This window comes from Lepisma saccharinum, chromosome 10 (assembly GCF_977018435.1).
Source record: "Lepisma saccharinum chromosome 10, izLepSacc3.1, whole genome shotgun sequence".
In the NCBI taxonomy this organism is placed as follows: domain Eukaryota; kingdom Metazoa; phylum Arthropoda; class Insecta; order Zygentoma; family Lepismatidae; genus Lepisma; species Lepisma saccharinum.
The window spans coordinates 45,183,655-45,210,243 of record NC_139238.1 but is presented as its reverse complement, the minus strand read 5'-3'; the positions used below and the strand labels follow the sequence as shown (position 1 = coordinate 45,210,243).

At 38.1% G+C, this 26,589-nt stretch overlaps 1 protein-coding gene across 4 annotated transcripts in view; it reads left to right on the top strand.

Moving 5' to 3' along the window:
- The window catches only part of LOC145993893 (doublecortin domain-containing protein 2-like), a 238,796-nt gene that overhangs the window by 73,796 nt on the left and 138,411 nt on the right, over window positions 1-26,589 (top strand). The window lies entirely within an intron of this gene.

The following is a 26,589-nucleotide window of genomic DNA, read 5'->3' as shown; positions in this document are numbered from 1 at the left end:
CACTACCAACAACCAACAAATCAAATGGTAGTAGTGGAAACGACACTTCACAACGAGAACTTCAGGAAAATTCATTCATTTGTTCATGCAAGAGTTTCTGTTGTTGATTGATTGAATAATTTTATTTTAGTTCGCTTCTCTTCCACTTTTTGGCTAATCGCGAAGATGAGCATAAGAGATGATATGATGACATTGATGAAGGGACACCCACAAACACCGATGCGCAGGTCGGGACTCGAACCCGTGGCCCCAGACATCGTAGCGCGCTGTGCTAACCACTCCGCACGGAGGCCGGCTTGCTATGAATAAGACAATGGAAGGAACTGGTAAGTTTCCAGTAGTGTAGCAGCACACCTACAGATGTCTCTGCTTGGCATCTTTCCTCAACGATATATTATGTACAGTATAATACGGCTATATACGTATTAAGGAAATTATTGGCACGAAGAAATGCTAAATTGGTGCTATTTCTACATCTATGCATGAGAAATGGAAACAACTCGCAATTTGTAGCTGTTCATGTGTAGTCAATCAGAAATGAGATGTGCTCTAACTGGGAATAGTTTCGCGTCTCAACACAGATAGCACTGTGTAAATAGGCAGATACCCTTGGATATAATTGAATAGTCTAATTCGTTCTACTGTCTTTGAGGGCTAATAAAAAAAACACATTGCTCATAATAAATTGATGTAATTTCACATGGAAGATAAATTTCATGAAGTGATGTGGTGGAAATATTGTCAAAATACGTCTGAGTTGTATTGTTGAATGAAACAACTCAAAGCAGAGTGTTCAAACCTCAAAGCTGGTGAATCTGACTGAGATTTTAGATTTTGACCGTGATTTTCTACAATCATCTCGGGCAAATGCTTGGATGGAGCCTTTAACGATGGCGACGGACGCTCTATTCTATATCATTGTCCTCTTCTTCTCGCTCTTCCCCTTTCTAACTGGAACCTTCACGATAGCCTAGTGGTTGATACATTCATTTCGTAACAATCACACGAAAAAGCATTCATATTTTAAATATAAGACAGTAGAACAAGATGTGAGACAGAGAATGCTCAGGAAAGTTATTAAAGTGGCAAAATGAAATATTAACCGATAAAGTTTATGTTATTTTAATGCATTTATCAACCATAAATGTTATTATGGTGGATATGTTATGGGACTAGTCTTGGTTAAATATGGTTCCAAAAGTGGGCTACTAATGGCGTGCCCAGGGATAGGTAACATAACCCCCTATATTCTAAATCTACTTACAAAAGAAAATAAAACGTTGGATGCTGTGGCATAGTAGCCGCCCCCGAAGCTAGGGCCGGGCTGAACAGTTTCGAAAAATAGCTACGACATTGGAAATTCTAAAATAAATATAATACATTTTAAAAAAACACCGGACTAAAATTCCATTTACAGCACTCGTGAATCTTTGACTGGTTTGCATTCGTTGTTGTCTATACATCTGTGGTAGAAGATTGGCTAAAAAGATTATAGGTGAGTTTCATGTGACATCAGGATGAGCACATCTGCCATGTGTGCGGCCAATTTTATTTGTCGTTTGCAAGGAAATACCCACCACGCAGCCTTCGATCGTCACATCTGCACCAAGAAACCACAATGCAACAGTTTGTGACGTAGGTGAAACACGCATATATTATAAGAATTTGGAACATTGTAGATGTTTCTCGAAAGTGGGGGAATTTTCGTAAACTACTTTGATGTTGCAAGCGGAATGCACAACTTTCAAGGAATTAGTACAATCCAGATTGAACGGCCGGTGTTACATGTCAAAAATATCTACAATCTCGCGCCTTAAGCATATCGTTATGAACCTAGGCCTTCTAAGCGGCTTTTGGTTGCGTAACGCGTGGTCCCATCGCCTTTTCGGCTTTCGAGACCGAAGTGTGCTACGGTTGCTTTAAAATACCTCCCCAATTGTTCTTAGGACACTGAGTTAAAATCAGAAGTTTTTTTGGCTCACAGCAGGAATCGAACCTGGGACCGCGAGAACGCTAACCATACCATTTAGCTACATTTTTATTAAACAGAATGGTTTATCCTTTCCTCTGTTTTAGGTTGGGAGAGGCTTGCTTTTTTCTTCCCCCTCCGCCCATTGAAAAGAAAGAAGATAACACATATTTACTGCGCAGAAACATTTTTCATGTTACGAAAGACAAGCTATAAATATTCGTCAAAGACTTGCACTGTCACGCCTTTGTCATTTGCAAAGTGAAACTTCTTCCATTTTCTACTTTCCATAATGTCACTCATTTCTTGGAAAGTGGATGCCTTTTCTCCTCTGTATTAAGGCATTCAATCGCTCACTTCACAACGTCATACTTAGAAATGTACAGGGTGTCCCATTGAAACTCACCCATTTTCATTTGTTTCTAATATTGAGATTGAACTGAGATTGAAACAGAGAATCAGCAAGTAAAACACAACGTTCTGTATTCATTCGAAAAAGTATGTTTATTTGATGGCTCCAACAATCTGCAGAGCACTTGTCTTGCAACTGGCTAACCGCTTGAAATTGCCTGCACATTATTATTAGTATGTTTCTGACTGATGTAAAAAAAACACCTGACGGTTTCCTAGTGGAAATTTCAGGCGTTATGTATTGGCAGCACTGCCCCGAATCGTACCATGTAATAGCGTATATTTAATATTTCTGTCCAAGGTTAATTTATGCAGGTAGATCAATAGGGCTTTCTGATTGAAATTTTCATGTGAATTAATTTGGAGACCATTAAAAATTTAGAGAATATGACAGTTCTTAGTTCTTTAAGGTAATTTTTTAAAAAAAGGCTTTCCAAAATTTTTCCAACTTAAGATGGATATTAATCACATGAAAACTGTTAGAATTATAATGTTATCATTTTTCATAGAACAAGAAGTATGTTCACCCCATGACATCATCTAAGTAATATTCAGGAATCAGTATCATAAGCATTCCGAACGAACCCATCGATGTAAATTCCATCTTTGTTACCATTAGTTCGGATCATTAGGATTTTTTTGACTTGATATTGTTGACCTGGCCTGTTTTTTCATATCTAAGTTAATTTAATTATATTTTGTGAACATGAAGAAGCTGGTTATATTGGTCTTTCGAAAGCATATTTGCCATATTTTGCATTATGTCATACTGTGGCGATTTTTTTTCCCCTTAGAAGTATGTTAACGATTAAGTAAAGGAAGGTAACTGAATTTATAGATGAATTTCTCATCTGATCAATTTTTTGTTAAAAATGCTTAGATTTGTTCTTTTTTCACCCAAAATAAATTATTTCAGTACGCATTTTATCCACCCTATATATATTTATATAATCCCACTGACTCACTGACATTTATGTTCTCCGTGAAGGAAGCCCCAGAGGGAAAAAATACTCGGTTACTACACCCCATGGAATCGTTCCAAAAGACCGAGAAAATTTTAAAAATCGCTCAATTAGCCCTTTTTTGAGGGTGGAATATATCCTTTTTCATGTCCTAAGCAATCCGTTTCCACGGTACATTTTTTGCTCGCATTGTTTGCTTCATTCTTCATTGTCTAGCTATAATGTTTCTCATAGATCAATAAAATCCAGATGAATCAACTCCTTGTTAGAAAAGGTGCTTGAAACAAGACTAACATCTACATACGGAGATTCAGTCCAGATACAATTACATATTGGTATACTCAATGCGAAAATATCTACATCGTTCTTGTTTCAACTAAATATTTAGAGGTATAACAAACAATTCTTTAGGTTTGTTGTTGCCCATTGAAACGGACATTGCTAGGGAACTTAAAGGAAGTTTATTTTCACCCGAAAAAACTACGGTAATTGAGTTGCATTAGACTTTTCGTATTTCAAAATATGAACGTCAGAATTTATTGCAGGGGCAAGGCAGGAGTCTGAAGGGAATGACGGAAAAACAATTATTTTTCAATCACGTTTAAAAATGTGAAAATGACAAAAGACGTAAATATTGCTTTTCTAATTTAGTGTCGCTATTGAATTCGTAACTAACTATTTTGAAATTGTTTTTACGTACCCACTTTATTATTAAGGAAATAGACAATAATATTTTGAATATTTGTAACATATTAGAGCCCGTATACACATAACGTCACGTTCAAAACTTTCCAAATAAGCGAACCACGTCGGTGAGCGCACGAGCCGTGGCCGAAGGACACGTTGAAAGTGCGCGAGTCTCTTTATAAAGTCAACCAAATATCGTAAAGATCACTTTACTGCAAAAGTTGATACCAAAAACACATGCTTTTTTTGCCAAAATATTACATAAATAGATTTATAGATCGTATTTTCAGTTTTTAGGTCCTGTTCTGGAAATTTTTAGGGCATAAATATATGTATTCATGTATTAGTTATTTCTTTTAAAAATCATGAAGGACGACCATTTGTGTAGGAGAAGTATTTACATTGATCGCCGATGCTCATGTGTTACGTTTAGGCCGTTCGCCGGCTTAAACTGCTTGGCTGCAAGAGGATGTGTGTATGAAGAATGGAATAAATTACTCTCATTGCTCTTTACCAATATTTAATAGAATCCGCACAAGCGAGGGAGGATGATCACGCGCGAGCCAGCAAGATATCTAAACACTGATAATGATGAACCCAAAATGTCACCACTGTACCTGGCTTCCTTCGTGGTTCCTCGGCTGAGTCACGATTTGGCACTGTATCGGTCCATCGAAGGTGTCCTCAGTGGGTTCGCCCAACCCTTTTAAATGGACCGACTTAACTCTGTCACTCGCAACATTCTTTGCGCTTCGCTCTCTCGATCAAGACTCCCCTTGGCGACATCTCGTCACCCGAGGACTGCTGGCGTTTCTGATTACACAGCATTTTATTTCCGGCTCGTGACACATGATCAACTTCTCATTCCCAATATCAACGTTATTATGCAACGAGAATACATGTGATTATAAAAACAAAGCACCATAACCCACACAGCCCGTGTAAGCATGGCAGATGCACGATCTTTGTTGCCATTTCATTTAAAAGTTTGACATTTTTTTGTCTTTACACTGGGGGTCTAAATAGTGACTTACTGGGAAGACACAAAATGTCAACCGTTCTTACACACGGAGCGCCAGAAAAGCTAAATTACTGCATGCTAACGAGACTATGGCGCCTGCTTCCACAGCAAATAAATAGTTTCCGGGATTTTGTGTTTTTTATGGGTACTGGCTGTCCTTCTAGCCTTAGCTTTTATCGTATGTATCGATATTTGGTCTTCATATGCACGCATTGTTTTAGTAGTGGTAAGGAGTTCGATTCCGTGACACGTATTTCATTCATTTTGTTTTAAGTCATGTGATCTGTTGAATATTTTATTATTGACAAGAAGCTCTTCCTCGTAGACTTAAATTTCAATCAACCAATATATTTTTTGCCATTTTCGTGTGAATATCTAAACTACATTTTCCTGTAAGATGAGCATTTGCGGAGGTCACTAACAATGTGGGCTACCTGATCAAAGGATCTTGTTTGTGAATTCTTCAAAAACCAGGTTCATAAACGTAAGATCTTTAATGGAATTACGTGTCATGGCAACAACAGATCCCATTACAGTCGACAAGTTGAAATCTACGTATTTCGTAAACGGTGGAGTGTGGGTTTTGACACTGTTGGCTATGTTAGTTGCATTAGACATTGGAGTTGAACTGGATTGCAGTAGACGTCTTTACATTCATTCATTGACATGTGGGCATATGGGTAGAAATACGCAATAAATTAGGTCTTTAATTACGATTTTCCTTCAATAACATGGTGTTAAATTTTGAGACATTCTGTATCATATTCAGTGCGTAGACTGGAAATTTATAGGTGGAGGTTATACGTATATGGTTCAAACAGTGACGATAAAAGAAGGCAATATAATTAAGCCCTATTTCCATATTAAAAACACTAAAATTCCTGACGAATGCAGTTTATTAAGATTTATAAAACACTTTACATGCAACGTTTCTACCCTCTATCAGGGTCTTCCTCAGACGAAGAACTAAACTAAAAAAAAAAGTGGGGAATAATCTAAGCATTCTCTCTCTCTCTCTCTTTTGTGTGTGTGCAGTGCAGCTGGTGGTAATCCTCACAATTTCAAGCTTGGGTAATATTGCAGCATAATTGCTACAAAAGAGTTATATATTATAAGGAAACTTACGAGTTTTTGAACTTCAAGCGAAAATTACAACTGAGTTATTAGTAAGCACGTTAAGAAGATAAAACATTACGTTAGATTCTCGAGATAAGAAGTAAGACGCAATTAGCCTTGAGCAGCCTAGCTGAAAAGAATCTACTTCAGCATCTAAATCGTTTAACGGAACGATAAAGCACGCAAGTTCACTCACAACTAAAGGTGGAATTCATAGAGGTGGGTCCGTTCGAGGTATACACGAACAAAACTATTTGACGCTACGCTGTGGAGAGGTCCTTGACTTTCAGCAGAATAAATGTCTAGCAGTCTAAAAGTCTAGCCGCTTTATATTCTAGTTAATTTCACACATGTGTTAACTTACCCTAGAAAATAATTTGTTGGCGGAACTCCTAAACTTTCGTTTCTTAGAAGTGCAAAATGGCTTCACAGGAAAATTTCCAAAGAAGTAAAAGTATCAGACAGGTACTTAGTTTTCTATGTTCTACCTTTCAAATATGATGCATATAAGAGGCGTTAGCACCTGGAATATAGTAGTGCTGAGCTTACTATGAGAAGTGTGATGTGTGATTGAAACAAATTGCGTCATTTTTAATCAGCTTTTACTATGATTATTATATGCTGCAGATCTTTTTTAGCACTATAAATTCACAATTAAATATTTTATGGGCTGCAATGGGTTACACCTAATTATACTTGTTTGTTCGCAGCCCTGCATAAAAAATAGAGTAGAATTTTAACTTATATAATGTATTATACTATTCCAAAATGACCAAAGCTTTGAAAATCACCAAAGTATAGAAATAAATAATGGAAAATTAAGCAATAGGAGATTAACCGAAAAAGAAGGAAAGATTGATTGATTTGCTTTATTTTACTTCGCTTCTTGTGCCACTTTTGGCTAATTTGCGAAGATGGGGATGAGTGATGATATGATGAAATTGATGAATGGACACTCACAAACATCCTAAATTCTAAAGCCATACTTTACCAGGCTAACATTATTTCAAGAAGGACCCAAACAGATGGCAATTAAAATATTAAATAACTTACCAAATGATATAAAAGCAGAAAATATGACAAGTTTCAAAAACAAATTTAAAAAACTATTAGTTAATAAGGAACATTATAGCATCAGTGAATATTTACATTGTAAATTATAGAAATTTCATAATTAAATTTTTTATCTGTACTGTACTGAACATTCCAAATATCAATGTATAATGGTTTGTATGGAGTAATGAAAATTCAAATTCAAAACCAATGCCCAGGCCAGGATTCGAACCCGGGACCCTTGGCGTCGTAGCGCGATGTGCTACTCTGCCATAGAGGCCGGCAAGAAGAAAGGAAAAATAGTATCTGGATAGCAGTAAAAGAAGAGTAGTTGTATTTCATAGGGGCTAACTGAGACTGGACCTACAGTTTTGATGAACATTCTCGTGAAACCTCTAAGCACCCAGATATGTAACAGCATGCAATGTAAAATATTAGACCTATATCCTGATTAGTATTAAGTACTATCAAACATTGAGCAGATTTTTTTTATGTGCAGCTCAAACTAGATGATGTGCTAAGTACCTTCTCTCACCCCACTGACACCGCCAACGTTGATGCAAAAAAAAACATTTATCTTTTAAAAAGAAGTTTCTCAGGGACACCGGATGTAAGACTATAATACAGAACAAGTGGCATCAATGGAGGAGAATGGAGGGGAGATATATTTTAAAGCTTCTCAGTACTTTATATTCACTTTCATGCAACCTATATTTATTTTATAAAATATATTATGTTTCAGAAGTTTTAATTGGAAATGTTTACGTTTTTAAATCCACTTTGCAATAACAATACTTTATTCTTTTGAGAATACTAGTCGAGACATCGTTCACTAATTGTACAAATGATAAAGTAAACTTTTTTGTACGGTGTGGTTACGATTTCTGGTCCAAAGTTCTGAGATATTTACTTTTTACAGAATTTCATAATAACAGTCAAATATATATTGTAATTTCTCTCGTTCTTAATAATACGGAGTTCAAAAGAGGTTTCACACCGAAGCAACAGCGACACGTGTCGATTGAGGATTTCACCAATCGAATGCAGTCTTGCGCGCTTTGTCATGTTGATGCAGTGTGAAACGTTGCGTTGATTGACTCGTTCCAAAGCAAATGAGGATTTCACGACGCATCGGTGAAATCGGTTAGTTAATTGAACTCTCCAGCCTAACTATTGCCTATTTTTTGGGGAGTAGGAAAAAGTTTATTATCCATTTGCTTTGACTCATCTCACCCAACAGGTTAATAGGTGCTGGAGGTTGACCCGAGTTGATATTACTCTGGAGATGAGGCCTGCTCGAAAAGGTTTATTATCCATTTCACCAATCGAACGCAGACTAGCGGGACTTGTCAACTTGTCATGCCGCTGCGGTATGAAACGTTGCTGTTTATTGGCTCGGTGCAAAGCGACATATGTTGCGTGTAGCTTGAAGATTTCACCAATCGAACGCAGATTAGCGCGGCGTCATGCCGCTGTGGTATGAAACGTTGCTGTTTATTGGCTCGTTGCAAAGCGACATGTGTCGCGTGTCGCTTCCCGCTTCGTTGTGAAATCTCGCTTAGGGGGCTCAAAAGATTATCATTGAGTAGTACACTGAGGCCAATACCCCGTTCTGTGGCACCACTACGCCCCTTTCTCACACCTCTAAAAATATAATAGATAAACATGACGATTGTCAATTTGCCTACAATTTGTGTAAATATTTGAACGAGTTTCTAATGTTAGTGTATGGTAAATCATGCGGCAAATACATAGTTTTCGCCAATTGTCAGCAAATCAATCGATCAATAAACTTCCGTTCGTTTCCAACCTCTCTTCATGAACACGCAAATTGTGGCAGGACAAGGCCAAACGGCATGTTGGAAATATCGTCATTTAACGATAAGGAAAATCGATCCGCATATTACATCTTTCTTCACGTGAGGTCAACGGTTTCTTCAAGAGTAGAAAATATATTGATGGTATATAAGCTTTCCTTCTGCCAATAGCCTGGTTATTGCTTAATTTGCATTGTAAAGTTCTTGGATTGAATTTGATTTTCTCGGCCGTAAATTTTGTGACATGGAACTCGAGGGACAACGCACGCATACTTGGTAACACTGAACTTGATCTGCTAGTTTCCCTTTCAAAGCTGTTGTCACGTTGATTCGGAATTAGTGATAAGAATATTGGGTTATTTATTTCTGTTTATCGTGTTCGAGTGCCACCAGCTTTTCTGTGTATGTGTGTTCGTCTGTATGGGCGTGTATAAACGCACGACCATGAAAATAGGCGGCTGGGCAGAATTGTGCTGGTGCATATATGGGAAAAGCACAGCGGGAGCGGGACAAAAGTTGCTGGTTCCCGCTCACTGTGTGGCAACGTCAACCGGGTTGCGTTGCCTGGTTCGAGCGTCAGACCGACCTCTCTCCGGGGCACTTTTGGGTCATCCCTGACCTTTCGAGCAAATACTGTCAGTTTGTATCACATGGATTAGAAATATTACTCTATAACAAGATCTTTAATTCTTTTAAACCTCCGAACGCACGGGGTTGTGCTCCGACGTGGCAACAGCGCGAATTTCTGCCACCCGCCTAATTTTATGGTCGTGCGTTTAGGTAAATCTATTCTGTTGCATTCCACAGCGGCGCAAAGGCACGTGTAGGGGATTTAGAGGTTGAAGAACACCAGGTATACGTCGTATACCCTCTGGTTAATCATACTCGATAACGTATATCTTCTGCTCTTCTTTCGTCTTGTTTATATTTATTTCTGTAATTTGGCTATTTCTCCAATGATTATTAGGGTCCAATACTTCTGATTTCACGTGATCGGGAACATAATGTTGAGAAGGTATGCATACATAATGAGTGTCAGCACTTTATCGCTATCATTTGACTACTTAAATAATTTTGTATAAATACGCACAATGTGTACAGCTAATTTTATCAGAACTTTTTCTAGATTGGTTGCTCTCTTTGTGAAGGTCTTGAGTAATATGAGATTTGCCCGACCCTGTGGCCGAGTGGTTAGCACATCGCGCTGCGACGCCAAGGGTCCCGGGTTCGAATCCCGGCCGGGCTTGGTTGTTTGTGAATGTCCATTCATCAATTTCATCATTTCATCACTCATACCCATCTTCGCAAATTAGCCAAGAGGCACAAAACGCGAAGTAAAATAAACTAAATCAATAAATCAATAATATGAGATTTGCCTTTTGTTTTTTCAGAACCGATGTAGACGTTTGGCTTAATATAACTTGAGATTTCGATGTATCGGGTAAACTTCTGAAAATGTTTCAATAATCTTCTTATTTCTCTTTCCGCAACGGTTGGCGAGTGTTTCTCAACCGCCGGGCCCTGGCATCAATTATATTGGGCCGCGAGAGGTTCCCATGAAACAGTTCTTCTCCAACCAACATCATTAAAGTCAAATTCATGATATAGTTATCACTTTTCCGATCATAATAGTCATCTATTTCCCGATTAGTATTCATTGTAATTTTTCGGTGTTCAAAATGCAACATGCTAATGAAAATCAGGATTAATTTAATGATGGCCTGAGGGAACTACAAGATTTATTTGGAGTGTTGACAACTAATTTAAACCTAATTTTATATTATCAACATTATGCCAATAATGGGTATACCGTCATCAACCATGAATGATTTTCTTGTAGGAGTTAAGCAATTTCATCCATTGAATGGAAAAATAATCCAAAGTTAATGGAGACGTGGTCTCCGCTTAACGCTTCACGAAACCGCGCATATCGCTGTGAAACTTTTGTAAGTTTAGCACTGGTGACTGATATTCTCTTTCGGTCTTGGCGTAGGTGTCGTGATCAGCATCACATTTCGGCTGTCTTTACCTCCCAGAGTTACCCCAGGCACTGATTAGAAGCTGAGTGAGGCCCAGAGCCTCTTTATGTCGGGACATTGTCGGAAAAATGCCCACTTAAGATTAGTCACTTGAGAATCAAGCCCGGATGCGTATTTCATAAATGCACATGGGATTCGCAACCGGACAATTTTCAACCAGTCAAAAGGGAGTAACATGCTGACGTCATTTGCTGCAAGTACGCGGAGAGGGGAGGTTCTTCAATGTCGCCTTCACTTCCTCCAATCAACCCTTCTTTGGACAGAATTCTCGTTACTCGTGCTACAACTGCATAATAGATATAAAAAGTTTTTCAATGTGAATGAAATCATACCACAGTTCATTACTGTAATTGGAGAAAATCTGCAATATGTTAAAATTTCACTATTGTATACGCACCTCGTGGGAAGGGGTGGATGAAAGTTGCTCCAGATATCGATAAAAAGAAGTTTCAGTGTGTTTTAAAATAATTGAACTGTGGAAACATAAAGGTCGACATATTCAAACGATGTTAACAATTCAGCTTATACCTATTTGATCCACTGAATTTACACAAGAGCTGTATTTAATGTAACCAAAAAAATATACATATATGTAGTAAAATCAGGAGAAAGTAACGTTCTAATGGATTTATTGTAAAAATGTTGTAATTCCTACAACTTACATCCTATCATGTATTGCCACTTGATTATTACCATTATCTGGATTGTGTGCCAAAAAGCAATATACAATGTAAGAATTGTGGGGTGTATTTTAATGATTCCACAAATATAGTATCCCATGAGGCCATGAGGTTACGCCGCATCTGTGGCGGAGCCTGTGAATTAGTTTGTTAACTATGTTACCACCGTAGGTTCCAGGTTCGAGTCCTGTCGGCACGGGTGAAGACTTTCTGAGTGTTCTTTTATCCACCACGAGTCATCCTCATCTCTTCTATTAACGAATGTGTCACAAATCGACGCTGAATAAGAAAATGCGGTAACGGGGGACATGCAAAACCCAAGCTTTTGAAAATGGCCCAAAAATCTACTAATTCTTTGCATAAATAATTAAGTTGTGCGGAACGCAAATTAACGTTAAAACTGCAATGAAATTAATTCTCTTTTTCTAAAGTCATTTAAAATGTTAGCTTTTGCGCGACTTAGAAATAGAAGTTTTCTCCAAGAGCAGTAAAAATTAAAAGAAACTTAGAAAAATAAGAAATTACACCATTGTCTCACAGCTCTCTGTGGTAGTAGTTTTTTCGGATGGAAGGGCATAGTATTTTCTTGAGTTTTGTACAGAAGCTATTTAAGATGGCTTATTTTTATTTGTTGGGTTGGTGTTTTTTAAGTCCACTTTATGCACGGCAAGGCTAATTGGGACTGGACCTACAGTTTAAAGTGGGATCCGAACCACTCTGTGCCTCCACCGGGTATCGAATCCGGGACCCCTTGATTGCAAGGCGACGACGCTACCACTGCGCCATTGGGGAGGCCTTTGGCTGACTAATATTTAATCAGTGTGTTACATAACGCAAATCTTCACAAGATAAGTACATTGGAAATTGGAAAGAAAGAGTGGCTCCAATACTGCCATGTCTCTCTCTCGACTGAAGAGAAAGTGGGTGGTGACAAGTTCGTCGTGACGTCACGTTCAGTGCTGGCCATTGATTGGCAAATAACTGTCCGATTGCGAATCCCATGTGAATTTATGAAATACGCAGCCCGGATCCTATGCGTGGAAATCTGACAACCTTCTGCCTGGATCGTCGTCTTTTTTTCCCTCTTATTATTACAGTGAAAATTATCACGATTAACTTGTCCTAAAAATTGAATAAAAATATCGAGAGACAATAGCGAAGTACAAGGACATCTGTTAAAATGTCTGTGACGGGGAGATTAGGGTAGCGAGATATAGGAAATCAGGGACTTGCGATCTAAAAGCTCCGTTACATCTATTCACTTGCCTACAGCGAGGGATCTAGATAAGAATAACAAATGGGGAGAGATATTGTTTCGAAAATTTAGGGTGTAACAGAAGTGATAGCGCAAACGGAAACGTGAAAAGAACACGAGAGTAGAACAAAAAGTCTCAGTAAACATGTGATCTCAAACTAACCGTTTGCGAGATAACTGCGAATGTATGGTTACAAACCACCACTGACTTGATTGCTTGTACACATCGTATGCTTGTCTCCTTGCGCACTCCGAGGTTTCTTTTAAAATTGAACACTGCCGAAACCATACGTCCATACCAACCAACGTAAACAAACCATACGTCATGTACAGAACGGAAGGCATAACAGGCACGTCACTTGTAAAGTCACAGGCGTACGATGTGCGCAAACAATCAAGTGAGTGGCGTATCTTAACCATACATTCGTATTTGTCTCGCAAAATGTTCGTTCGAGACTCCATGTTTACTAAGATGTTTGCTTCTTTTCACCGTTTCAGTTTGTGCTATCACTTCTGGTACACCCTGTATTTCTTAATGTGAAAAAACAGTGCCGATGACTGCAGTGTTAAGACATTTGGTAGTCTCAAGAGTCTCAAAGGGCTATTGCACCAGGACGTTTATTTTTAGGGAACTTTCAGACCTAATTGTCAAGCAACACGACCACATACTGTCCACAGCGGAATAGGCACTTTCGCCTTTACTCTGTAAGAAATACATTCACTGTGCATGAGCGACCAAGAGACCGAGTAGAAACTTCCAGTCCAAGTGATACGAGACAAGCGGCACGTGCAGTTTTTCGTGTCACTCCGGTGCGAAAGGTTGAATTTATTTCCAAGTGACAAGAGAGAGATTTGGTAATGCATTCTCTTTCCAAAATATATTCCTCTCTAACTCAAAACCCTCAATTAGATATCTGGTTAAGAACATTTATATAAAAATGCATTTTGTTGAAATAAAGAAAATAAAGTTCGAATGGATTTTCTCCGTTACTCTGTCCGTCAAGTGTAAGGCATTAATAGTTATCTGTTTGATCGTTGCCACCAAACGTCACGCTATATCAAAAATAGCAACGACATCATGGCAATGTTGTCTGTTTGCGTGTAATGCGGAAACCAAGGGGAAAAAAATTGTTTGTGAACGTAAAGGCACATGCAGTGCGTGTTGCGTAAGCAAATGGACCTGGTCAAGGATGATAGCTTGAATAGTTTCGATTTTAGCACCAAAACATGCATAATGGTGCCGCTATGTCCGAAGCAGTATAAAAGGGGAAACGACTGTGTTAATTTGACCTTGCGGAAGTGTTAAGTCATATCCACATATAAGGTATATTTCTGAAGAACCTAAGTTCATAAATACAAACAGAGCTGGATTGAGGTTCCGAAGTTTTCCGCTTCTAGTACTGGACATTGTGGTTCCATTATGAGTGCCCTTTCGTCTACACACGCGAAGGGAAATGCATCAAATGTAATTTCTGCACTGCAAGTATATAAATTGATTCGACCATGCGTGTAAATGTTGGTTTCTTCTTTCGTCGTTGATCCAAACTTCAGATGCATACATTTTCAATGCATCTGCTCTTTTTCTACTTGAATCAAACTTTAATGCATAGCTATTCTTGCATTTATGTGTTTCGTTGCATCATTAATTGATACGTCTGGTTTTGCTATCAATGCATTTTCTTCCATGCATCTTAATATCATGTGTGTTAGTATATTGCTGAAGATCTTTAAAAAATCTCACACAGAAAGTTTAATACGCCATGCGACATAAAATATAATTTTCTGCACTTCATTCAAGGAAACCATATCCTAGCTATCAGGATGGATTACTTTTAATTTTAAGATTTCAAAATAATTGGATTTTGTCTGGAAGGAGTTCTATAATGGACATCCAACCATTACTTGTATTAATAATGTATTAAATGAAATATTATACCGCTTAATTGTAACACCATTAACAGAATAAATAATAGTAATAAAATTGTTCATGCATTTTGGCGATTCCAGTATTAATATTATTTATATAAAAGATGCATTGTAGTTTATATTCATTATCCGATGTATTCAGACGTTAGCTTTCGGTACAGCTTTTATACACCTTTTTGCTTTCAATAATGAATTCACTTTTTGGTGTGTATTTTATCCTCCATTCATATATGACTATGGAATTCGATCATACGAACTAAGGTTTTTGAAGCGGGAAAATCAAGAATCACATGTCTACCACTCTAGCACGCTGTATGTGTCAGGGATTCCGTTGATCATGTAAGGAACACACTGGTGTTGTACTTTGGCATTAACCATGCTTACAACTGCTATTTCAGTACGTTTTCGTAAGTACCAGCCACCTTCCGTTTAAAAGGCGTCACGAGTCTTCCTTTAAACACAGTGAGAAATGACGCCTCGAGAAAGAGTTGAGACCGTTGCCCTTGAACGTTTTTCTTCTCACGATGCGCATTCATCATTCATTAAGTTAGGCTTGTTACGCTACTTACAATGCCACGAGTGGACAAAACAGATATTGATTCTCGACGCAGATAAACTCTCATGAGGAACGGAGCGGACCATGACGTGCATGAAGGTCATAACAAACTATGTTTTATCGCTTCAGGTGTGTTTGTTTACCAGTTTGGTTTTCAGTATCGAATTTTGTGTTTTTCTTATTTCGCGCCACTGGTGGCTAATCGTGACGATGTGGGTGATGATGAGACCTCGGATTTTTAGGTTCTAAAAAGTGTGCTTTTAGGGTCCTAAAATAGGATCTAAAAATCCTAAAATAGGTTCGAAAAACCCTAAAATAGGTTCTAAAAACCCATCCTAAAATAGGTCCTAAATATCTTAGTTAGGCTCGAAAAATCTTGAAGTAGGTTCAAAAAAACTTAAAATAGTTCAAATTCCTAAAACATGCTGATTAGGTATAGACACCGGCAATGAAAATGGGACATCTATATCCTGAAATACGCACTATCTTGCATAACGTTACCTGTGTTGCCTAACCATACGGCGATGGCAGAACTTACCATTGCAAATTTGCTATTAACCGCAATTTTATCTGTGAGGACCATCCTACATGCTGAAAATAATCTTTTAACAAAAACATAGTCAAGTGGTGCAAACTTCAATGTTGAAATGTTAGTTTGCAAGGCGTGAATGCCACAAAGCACGGAAGTGACGCGAAACTGACCAAGACCACACGGATCAGACCACTTTGGATTGTACAGGTAACAGTGGCACCAGACATTTTGCTTTGTTTAGAGCTTTGAAAAATCCCCATGGACTTGGAGGAAGGGAAATCGACAGAGAGTACGTTTCAAACACGTTCGTCATTGAATTTTTTCGTGACCAAACAAAGCAAATGCCTCTGTGTGACATAAAAATCCTGTAAACCTTTTAAAAATATATAAAAACCTAAAAAAAGGCTTAATTTAGGCGCATAAACCTAAAATAGGTTCTAACAATCAAAATAGTTTTTTTAGGCACTATAAAATTTCATCAGTAGTTGCGTTTTTTTAACGAAACGCTGACATAACTTATTATTTATTACATGCCTGTAAAGGAAAAAATAGGTTAAAATCCTAAAATTCGAGGTCTAGTGACGATTAAATTAAAGTGATGAAGAGACAATCACAAAGAATACTCATGCCTCGCTGGGAAACGATCCCGGTGGCGAGTTGATTTTTCAATATTGGAAGCTGAGGTAAGAAACGTGGAGTAAAGATGTATTTGGTACTACAAGTCTGGGTGAGAATTTTGAAACGGAAGTGAAATAGTATCATTCATGAGGTTAGTCGCATTTAACTCACCAGACGGCGCTGGTGGTTTAAGAACCCTTTAAAAATAATTGTATCATAATTGTTGCCGAATTGATCTGCAGCCGTACAGTTAAGATCCGCCCTTGAACATGTCACGTCACAAATGAAAAACGTCCCACTGGAACGGAGGCGCCCAGAAAGGAAGAAATAAAATTCCTGTCATAACTATAATTCCATTCTACTTATAATTATTATGCGAAAGCATTATTATTTTTACAGAATCATTTTTTAATTTCCAGTAGATCCTATTATTTACATGCATAAGCTTTAGAAACATCAAATATGAACATATACCAAATAGTTCCTGTTTAATGATTTAAGTTAGAACTGTTATTGTTATTATAAATGAAAAAGAGATTATTATAATGTCAAACTGTTTCTGCATATTAATATTGGTTATTTTAAAATTCTTTTCTCTGGAGTTCGATACCCGGTGGAGGCACATAGTGATTCGGATCCTACTTTAAACTAAACTGTAGGTCCAGTCCCGATTAGCATGCAGTGCATCAAGTGGACTTAAAACACCAACTCACTCAATCAATCTTTCTCTGGAAAAGCCGTTTTTACTTTAGCTATTATCGAACGATCTTCAAAGTGAGCATGCACAAAAATCAAGTGTGAAGAAATCGGTTGCATGTTATCAACTTACCAAGCGAAGCGCATTTTTTCGTTCCCAGAAGCCCCGAGACTTTTCCGGCGGAAAAAATTTCGCCGGGCCTTTGCGGCCGAGTTTGCACTTACATGTATTTTGTGTTTGTTTTTCTTTGGGTTTTTTTTGCAAATCACGTTCCTGCTGCGTGTTCCATTTTATCGCTCCTAGCTTAATTAGGTATACAAAACCTGACCTGTCTCACCTTCTCATGAGACAGATTTTTGTATGGAAAGAGTGAGCAGGTTAGGTCAGGTTTTTGTGTACTTAGGGTTTTCATGACGTAATGCATCGAATGGTAGGCAATTCGATGCAATCAAATCCATCAATTTAATTTCATCACCATAAGCATGTGAGTATGTTAGGTTTGGCGTGCTTTGTTTTGTGTTTATGACATTGGATCTGGTGCATCGGCAAGAACCAAATAAAAAGTGAAGGAAAAGAGACTGAAAATAAAAAGGAAAACTACAAAAATTACAAATCGTGCATCTGCCTGTGTACTTTCTTCATCTATGTCTCAATTTCCGTATCATTGCCACAGGGCAGTTTAAAATTCCAACTTCACAATCGAAGGTGGCTAGAGCACACTGTCACGTGAGGATATCTAGCTTTCTAACTTCTCAATAGTCGATCAATCTTATAAATAGAATGCAAGAAATTGCACGGGAAGCTGACTGACGTCACATCGTCTCCAAGGAATATACGACCCATCATGAAGTTAAATAATCACTGATTTGATTAAAATGTTTTATTTCTTAAAGGATTCCCGTGTGGCTCTGTGGTTACGGATGTGAATTTTTTTCACATTTAAATTTGTTTGTTTGTTAAATATTGCAATTTATAGCTATTATTTTTTCAATAATATGTAATCACTTATACCAATTCCTTCTCGCAATTTCCATTAGGCTACATTATTTTCAACTAAAATCTACATTTCCCACATTCTATGGGAATGCATCAAAACGATTTCTTAAAAAATCAGGTACAAATATTAGATAGGAAATATATGTTTACAACCCAAGGCATACAAATAACGTTTCTCCTGGCTTATTCTCGGTGTATCTCATATACTGTTTATTATTAGGCTACTCTTTTCTATACCCATTTATAACTAACAAGTTTACACCTCGCCCCCCTTCCCGTTCCAAAGTTATTAGAAATAGGTCTATTATTTGTACCAAGTGACACCTTAGAATCAAAACATTTCTTTTTGTGTCCACGTTACTTGATATTCCATTTTAAAACTACTGTTTGAGGTGTATATTTTTTTTACTATTCCCCCATAAAAGTGCTCAAACCACTCATATAATTTGCAGCGAAATTATGTGGAAAATTTGCTTAAATTAGTGATAATGGTATTAACGAAGGAATAAGTGTTAAAGAAAAACAAAGAAGGATTATGCAGGAACACAACAACTCACTCTGAATTGAAGCAGACACAGAGAACAACCAAGAACAAGGAAGAGAACATTCAACCATGAATTCAACAAGAGATGGAACAATGTGAACGAAAACACGAAAACGAAAAACCAACGAAGGTTTAAGTAGAAAACAGAACAACAGTGCCGGAATAAGCTGGTAAGCAACAACAATGGAATTATTAAAGAGTGAAGGGATCAATGAAGAAATAATACTCAGCCAATGAACAACAATGAAGTATATCAGAACACCATGGAAGAATTTCCACCAATGAGGACCCAAGGAAGAAAACAATGAGCAATAATTGAACCCTACTGGTGCCAAGAAATAAGGAGAAATGAAAATAACAATGAAGGAAACATCTGTAAACACAACACAAGAATAAAGAGTGAATGCAACAGCAATGAATATTTATGGTTGAAAGGATTCAAGACTGAGTGAATAATCATGATATGAAAACTACAGTATTAAACAGGAAACGGAACAACAAATAAAAATTAAACAGAACAGCAAAGAAAAAACAATGAAAGTAGAAGAGGTAAAGAATAAGGAATGAAACAAATATGAAACAAAAATCGAAAACAGAAAGAATATTGGAGAATTCAGCACGAAACAGAACAAAAATGTTGTAATAAGCGCAAGACAACTATAATCAAATCTCTGGCGTACTCAGGCAGGGCTACAATAGTCCCGGGCCCCTCTAGAAAGTTTGCCAAATAACACTGCTCTACAATGAAATTCTTTTACAGAAATTAAGGTAGTTTTCTTTTATAGATTTTAAGGTGTTGAGAAAAAAATGGATTTGTTATTGATTTTCTCGTTTTACTGTAATACCAGCAAATGTATCTAAAAACCACATGTAGGCCTTGTAATCAGGGGGCTCCGGGTTCGATTCCTGGTGAAGGCACATCCTGGTTCGGATCTCACTTTAAATTGTAGGTCCAGTTCCGATTAGACTATCCGTGCACAAATTGAACGTATTTTTATACCTGAATTTACCTGATTTTTAGCGTTTCTGGCGATTTTCAGTACGTTTTCCACCTTTTATGTGAAAAATACCAGTAAAATCAAAATTTCTTCTCTTTGAATTAAATGTGTTCCATAACGTTGTGGAAAAAGTACTATTTTATGAATAGAGAACCCACAATTTCCGACCTCCTTAGAGGAGTGGTTAGAACAAAGCATTACGACACCAGGGGTCCCGGAATCTAATCCAGTTCTAGGCATGAGTGTTCTTTATGAGTGTTCCTTCATCAATTTCATCAAATCATCACTCATCCTCATCTTTGCGATTAGCCAAAAGTGGCATCAAAGTCACGTAAAATAACTTAATTGTATAAATCATTCAAACCCCACAATAGATATTCATAATGACAGGTATAGTGCAGAACAATTTTTTAACATTATTATTTCAGTACTATTTTCCCCTAACAATTTTCCAACACACATCTTTTTTATTTAAAGGTTGAGCCCCCGCAAAAAAAAAGAGAGAGAATCCTGGCTACGCCTCTGAATGAAATAAATTATAAAGGAAAGCATTGAAATTTTAAAGAGGAAACGGAATGAGAATGAAGGATTAGGTGAGAAGCGGAGAACGGCTCAAGAAGGAGCAGCTCCAGATTAAATTTTCAACCGAGTGAGGTGTATTTTTGGCAGCCCTACTCTTTACGCTGCCCCCCCCCCCCCACCAACTTTCTACCTTGGATTACTTTATACCTTCATCCAGTACAAGATTTGGCCATGTAAAGTCCGGATTTCCAGTAGGAATGCTCTAGTTGGCGCTGGACTGGCTACCAGTTTGCTAGTTTTCGTCTCACAGGAAACTTGTCACCGTACTTGTCGATAGACTTTTTTTCCCATAAGACATTGCGCAGAGCAGACAATCTGTAAAGATGGACGAGCAATTTGAAGAATGTTGTAGGAGAATTACTGCTGTGTGCTTTTATTAAAAATTAAAAAAAAGAAAAGTATAGACTAGAGATTGGCTCCAAAAAAAAAATGGTAATCAATGCGTATCGAACAAGCTTTTTAATGAACTCGTGTATGCATATTCATACATGAGATTCGCAGGATTCATTCACACACACAAAAAAAGACGTCAAACTTTTAATACACTTGTGATAATAAGAATTTTTATTTTCAGCAATCATATTTGTCACGTACACATCTCATCGCTTTGCATAAATACCTAAATATTAATGAACTGTACACGAATGCACTGCACGTCATCTCTTTACATTTTTTAGCCAACACTCGGAAACCACATACAAAAACTCTCCTTTGCAACTCACAGATTATCTTCACATGGCCAAACTTTGCTCTGATTGGCTGTTCCACAGAATCAAGCCGAGGAAAGGTGGTAGCAATTAGAACATATCCTATTCCTCCAGACCAGTCAAGAGCCAGCCAGTCAGCCATCACATCCGGGCAGGTAGCCAGTTCAGCGCCAACTAACTGGAATTCCAGTTCCGTGTGATTCGGCCTTTATATACATGTGGCTTGAACGACGAACAATAATATCTCTTAGCTTAAATTGCTCATTGAATTTTCAACATACGTATTATGTTATGCAGCAGCCAATAAATGCAACTCTTCTGAAAACCAATAGCCACGCACCCGGTGGAGGCACAAAGTTGTTCGTATTCCATATTTGAACGAACAGTCACCAGCAATTTGACTTTTGGCTAATTGCGAATATGAGGATGAATTCATGACAAGATGAAATAGAAGAAGGGGCGTTGACAAGCACATATGGTCATGGACAACACACAACACAAATCCCATATGGAATTATACTGTCCACTGGTCCAGACGCCAGAGCATAGCTAGTCTGCAATTATCGGTCTTGGATATACTACCTGGAAGTGAGGTAGACATTTGGGTGTCTCAAGTAAATGGCCACCCCTTACACCCCATGTAGGTGCAGTCCCCATTAGCACCAAAACCTTATATCTGATTACATAGGTCAAGTCTCGATTAGCCTTTCTGTGCATAAAGTAACTCAGACAAATAAATAGCCACGCTTATGTAATCAGAAATAAGATTTTGGCGCTAATCTTGAGGACTCCCCGGTTTGGCGCCCCCACTAGAAACGGCGGGAAAAGCAATGAGCCAGAACAAAACACTACCGAACTTTGAACTCAACCAGAAGAATCGCCAAGTCGCTGTTTATTCCCTTCAGCGGTCATTCAGGTGACCTCATAACTATCCAGAGTGTTGACCTTCAACCAGTTTTAGACCTCGCCGTGCCCACCCTCACCGACACGTTTTCTATATTCCATTCTTTATCTAATATGTGGTCAATCTCGCTCGCTTTCCTGCCCCCCCATTACAACTCCCTCGACGTGCTGCCACGTGCTACGCGTCGTCACGCGAGGTCCTACTTAAGATTTGCGATTCCAGACCAGATTGCGAAGAGGTTGTCACACTTCCTATCGCTCTATAGAAGAAGAAAAGGCTAGGAAGGAGGACCAAACAATGAAATTGTTTCCATGTGGTATTTGTCGTGCGTTTCCTACCATTGCGTGTGTGTTACTTCTTGAGTACTCCGAACTTCCTTGAAAGCAGTTGTTCAGGATAAGGAAGCAAATGTTGCAATCGGCTTTTCCGAGAAAGTTTCCTTCCACGGCGAATAAATTTTAATCATTAAGTGAAAACTAAGTTTACATAATGTGATGGATAACTCTGATTATTGGATATTCTAATAGACGAACAATGTAACTCGTAGGGTACGGCATCGGTGGCGGATAAACAGCAATCTTATGGGAGATGATTAAATTTTCTTTCTGTTGCTTCTCCATTCATTCAAGTTCATTGTTTGTTTTAGACCCCTGGAGGGGCCGATCGTTTACTTTTAGACAAGAAATATGTGTCATCTCTATTTACTATTGCGTAAACTGGCAATTTAGGCAACTTTTTAGATATCTTCGAAAAGGTGATCGCTTTTCCAGATGTGCAATGTTTCATTATTGTCTATGGTAGTAGAACATTCTTTCAGATTTTAGACAAACTTTTTGGAACACGCTGTATATTATTAAGCCAACGAATCAATACATGTTCACACATACGTATATTTATTATTGTGTGTGGTTGTAGAACATTCTCTCAGATTTTGGACAAAACTCGTTGGGACAATCTGTATATTACTAAGCCAACGAATCTATACATGTTCACACAGAAAATTATTATTGTTTATGGTAGTAGAACATTCTCCCAGATTTTGTAGAAAACTCTTTGGGACACCTTGTATATTATTAAGCCAATGAATCAATACATGTTCACACATATATTTATTATAGTCTGTGGTGGTAGAATTTTCTAACAAAGGGGGCTTTCCCGATGGCGTAGTAGTAACGTCGTCGCCTTGTAATCACGCGTTAGATACCCCGTGGATTCACATACTGTTCGGATACCACTTTGAACTATAGGTCCAGTCCCGATTATCCTATTTGTGCATGAAGTGGAATTGAGAGATAAACTCAATTCATTACACCAGGTTTAGGACATAACTCATTGTGAGATTTTCTATAATATGAAGCCAACGAATCATGGGCATTTATTACTGTGCATGGTGGTAGAACGTTCTCCTAGATTTTGCACAAAATTATTTAGGAAACCCCATATCATATAAGTATTATTAAGCTAGCAAATCAATACATGTTCACACAGATATTTATTATTGTCTATAGTAGTAGAACATTCTCCAAGATTTTGGATAAAACTCTTTGGCACACCCTGTATAGTCATCAGGCTAACGAATCAATAGGAGCTTATGATGCTGCAGCCTGACAACTCCTCTCACTGCTGCTGTTCTGCGTGTGGCATTGAATAATGAGACTCTGAAGAGAAGTTTTAGTTAGGCCGCCCTTGTAGTTGGCGATGTTCTACTTGTTGATTGGGTGGATAATTACTTTATCTACTGTTACATCCAGGCCAAGTATTTGGTACAGCTGGTTTGTTATTTCATCAAAATGACATAAGCTTGCAACAATAGTTTAGTCATTATTAATCGCATGGCCGCTTGAGTACCATCAAGAATGAAATTGCGTAAAAAATATGACAGAAATTCTAGATTTAGACAAATATGAGTATTTCAGGTTCGATATTTCACATTTTTATTGCTGGTGACTGTACGTACAAATGCCATCATTCGATTTGCTTTTTGCCTTTTGGTAAATTGCTGCTGATAGGTTCAGCAATTCATGTTCCATTCAGAAATTATCAGCCTTTTACAAAGTAACAGACTCACCCTGTATGTGACGAAGCGCGTTTAGTGGTGGAGTTATACGATCTCGCCCCGAAGGCACCGGGTTCGAGTCTATGCCTGGAAATCCCCGTGTGTCTCTTCATCAGTTTCATGCATTCGTCATTCATCCTCATCAGCAGGATTGAAGTTTCCCAAACACGAGCACAAACACTCATATTTGCCACTGAAATATTTAGAAGAGAGCATATATATTTTTTCACTTTTTGTTTTGGCAACAATGTAAACACGTGAAGGACAGATAAAAATAATTGTACAGCTTGGTACGCACCCAACGGTGCTCCCATTTCCGAACAAATTGGTACTCTTTCATTATGTAATGAGTAAGGTTATTTTAAACATTTGTTCTACATTCGAAACTGAAGAAATTGGTACAGGCGACTATCAACAGTGTTGCATAAAGTTTCTTTATTCGGTTATAAATCGTCTTATCTTATGGGACAATCACCCTTATCCTTCTTGCAACCTTCCACGAGCTATGTCTGGAGCCACTGACTAACGTGCTGCCTCCTGGTTGAAGAAAAAAACTCGCAAACATTCTGAGTGAGTAGTGATGGCGGACGCAAGTTCTTTCACTGTGGAAGAGCATTTGGTGGCTTGTGTGTGGGTGCATGGACGTGGAATCACCGGGAAAACATTGCAGGATATAATGAACGCTTTTCAAGTTCGTTTTGGCAAACCATCACCGTCACGGCCAACGTTATTGGGATGAGAGAAGAAGGAATTTGTTACGGGAAGTGTTCTTGATGCTCCTCGGAGTGGGAGACCGAGCACTCGAGGCAAAACTTGTGCCGCTGTGGAAGCATCAATTCAACGATAAACAATGAAATCAACACGCAAACGTTCTGCAGAGTTAGGCATCCCAACAATGCGAGATCATATGAATAAGGACTTGAAATGTTTTCGTCCTGTGTAAATGGACTTTCCGCCCACCCTGTACTATAGAAGTTGCGAGCGTCTAAATATCATCAACACAACATCAAACACCACCAACAAGATCAAGATAGAGTTTGCAGTTTGCCATAGGAGCACGTTTTGATGCATCAAATATCGTGCCATGTACAGTAGGGGAAAGTGGGGGAATTGTGCGCACCTAAGCAATTTTCATTATATTTGGAAAGGTTTTGCTTGAGAAAATATGAAATTTAGCTTAATACTTTTTCATTCTTTCTCCTTTTGAATGAAATAATTATAATTGAAAGAAAACAGTGTGTACGTGAGTAATGCATCATGTAATGCAAACCTGCATTTGCGCACAATTCCCCAACCTATGGGGTAATGATACGCAAGGGTAGGGCAATGGTGCGCATTAATAAATAGTTCAGCAAATAAAAATGTATGTAGTTATATATCAGATTAACAACATATAAATTGAATGTGTTAAAAGTGGTTGCCTTACAATTGTAGAAGGCAATTGAATTGCTGTTTCAATATTTAAAATTGAAAGAAAATTAATGGGGAAGACGATGTTATTTTCGATTACAAAAATCACACACGTAATTGTTGGCTGTATCGACACCAGTACACTCTGCATGGCTCCATTCACAGCAATAAACACATCGATACCATAATTCACCGTCTTTCCCAAAATCACCACAAATTCCGCAACGTTCATTAGTGTCTTGTACAATCAAAGCACTGCCTTGTCCGGTTTCTAAGACTACGTCATCCAATTCATCGTCATCAAAAACAATTTCTTGATCCTCGGTGTCTGACTCAGACGACTCTGAAAGTTGCCTTTTCCTTATCAGCTTCTTCTTGATGCTTTTCATTCCACACGGACGTTTATGGTGTCGCGTTATTTTGTCCAACTTCTTCTTACTTCCTTCTTGTTTCTTCTTTTGGGCCTCTTCTAACTTGCGTTTAATGGGCGTTCTGGTCAAAATTACTGAATGTTGTTTTGCTCGCCGAGAATTCTTTACAGTTTTGGTATTATTCCCTTTTCCTTGACATAATCCCATTGGGACAAAGGAAAGGAAAGAGTTTGTCCCAGCAGCAGATGTTGAAGGACATTATTATCAGGATTTGGATGGATGATTTCTTCCACTAAGTCTTCATCTGCACTGTTCGGAATGCCACATGATTTGTTCGAACCTTTAGGAGAGGAAGAATCTTCAGCGATAACAAGTGTAACGTCCTGAACAGGAGCAAAATCATGATCCTGAAACTTGTCGGGATTAAAGGGAAATATTCCTGTAGAGCGGAAACCTGAAACAGCTTTCTCCATTGTTGCAACTTTTATGAAAGCATGATTTAGGAGTTCAGCCAAATCATATTCTGTCACCCTCTCATGGCCAGTTGTAGTTAAATAAAGATCATATTCCCTGTACAATGCATTTTTCAATGGACTGAAAAATGTTACGTCGAGCGGCTGCAACCGGTGTGATGTGTGCGGTGGCAGAGATACCATATGAATGTGGTTATTCCTGCAGAATT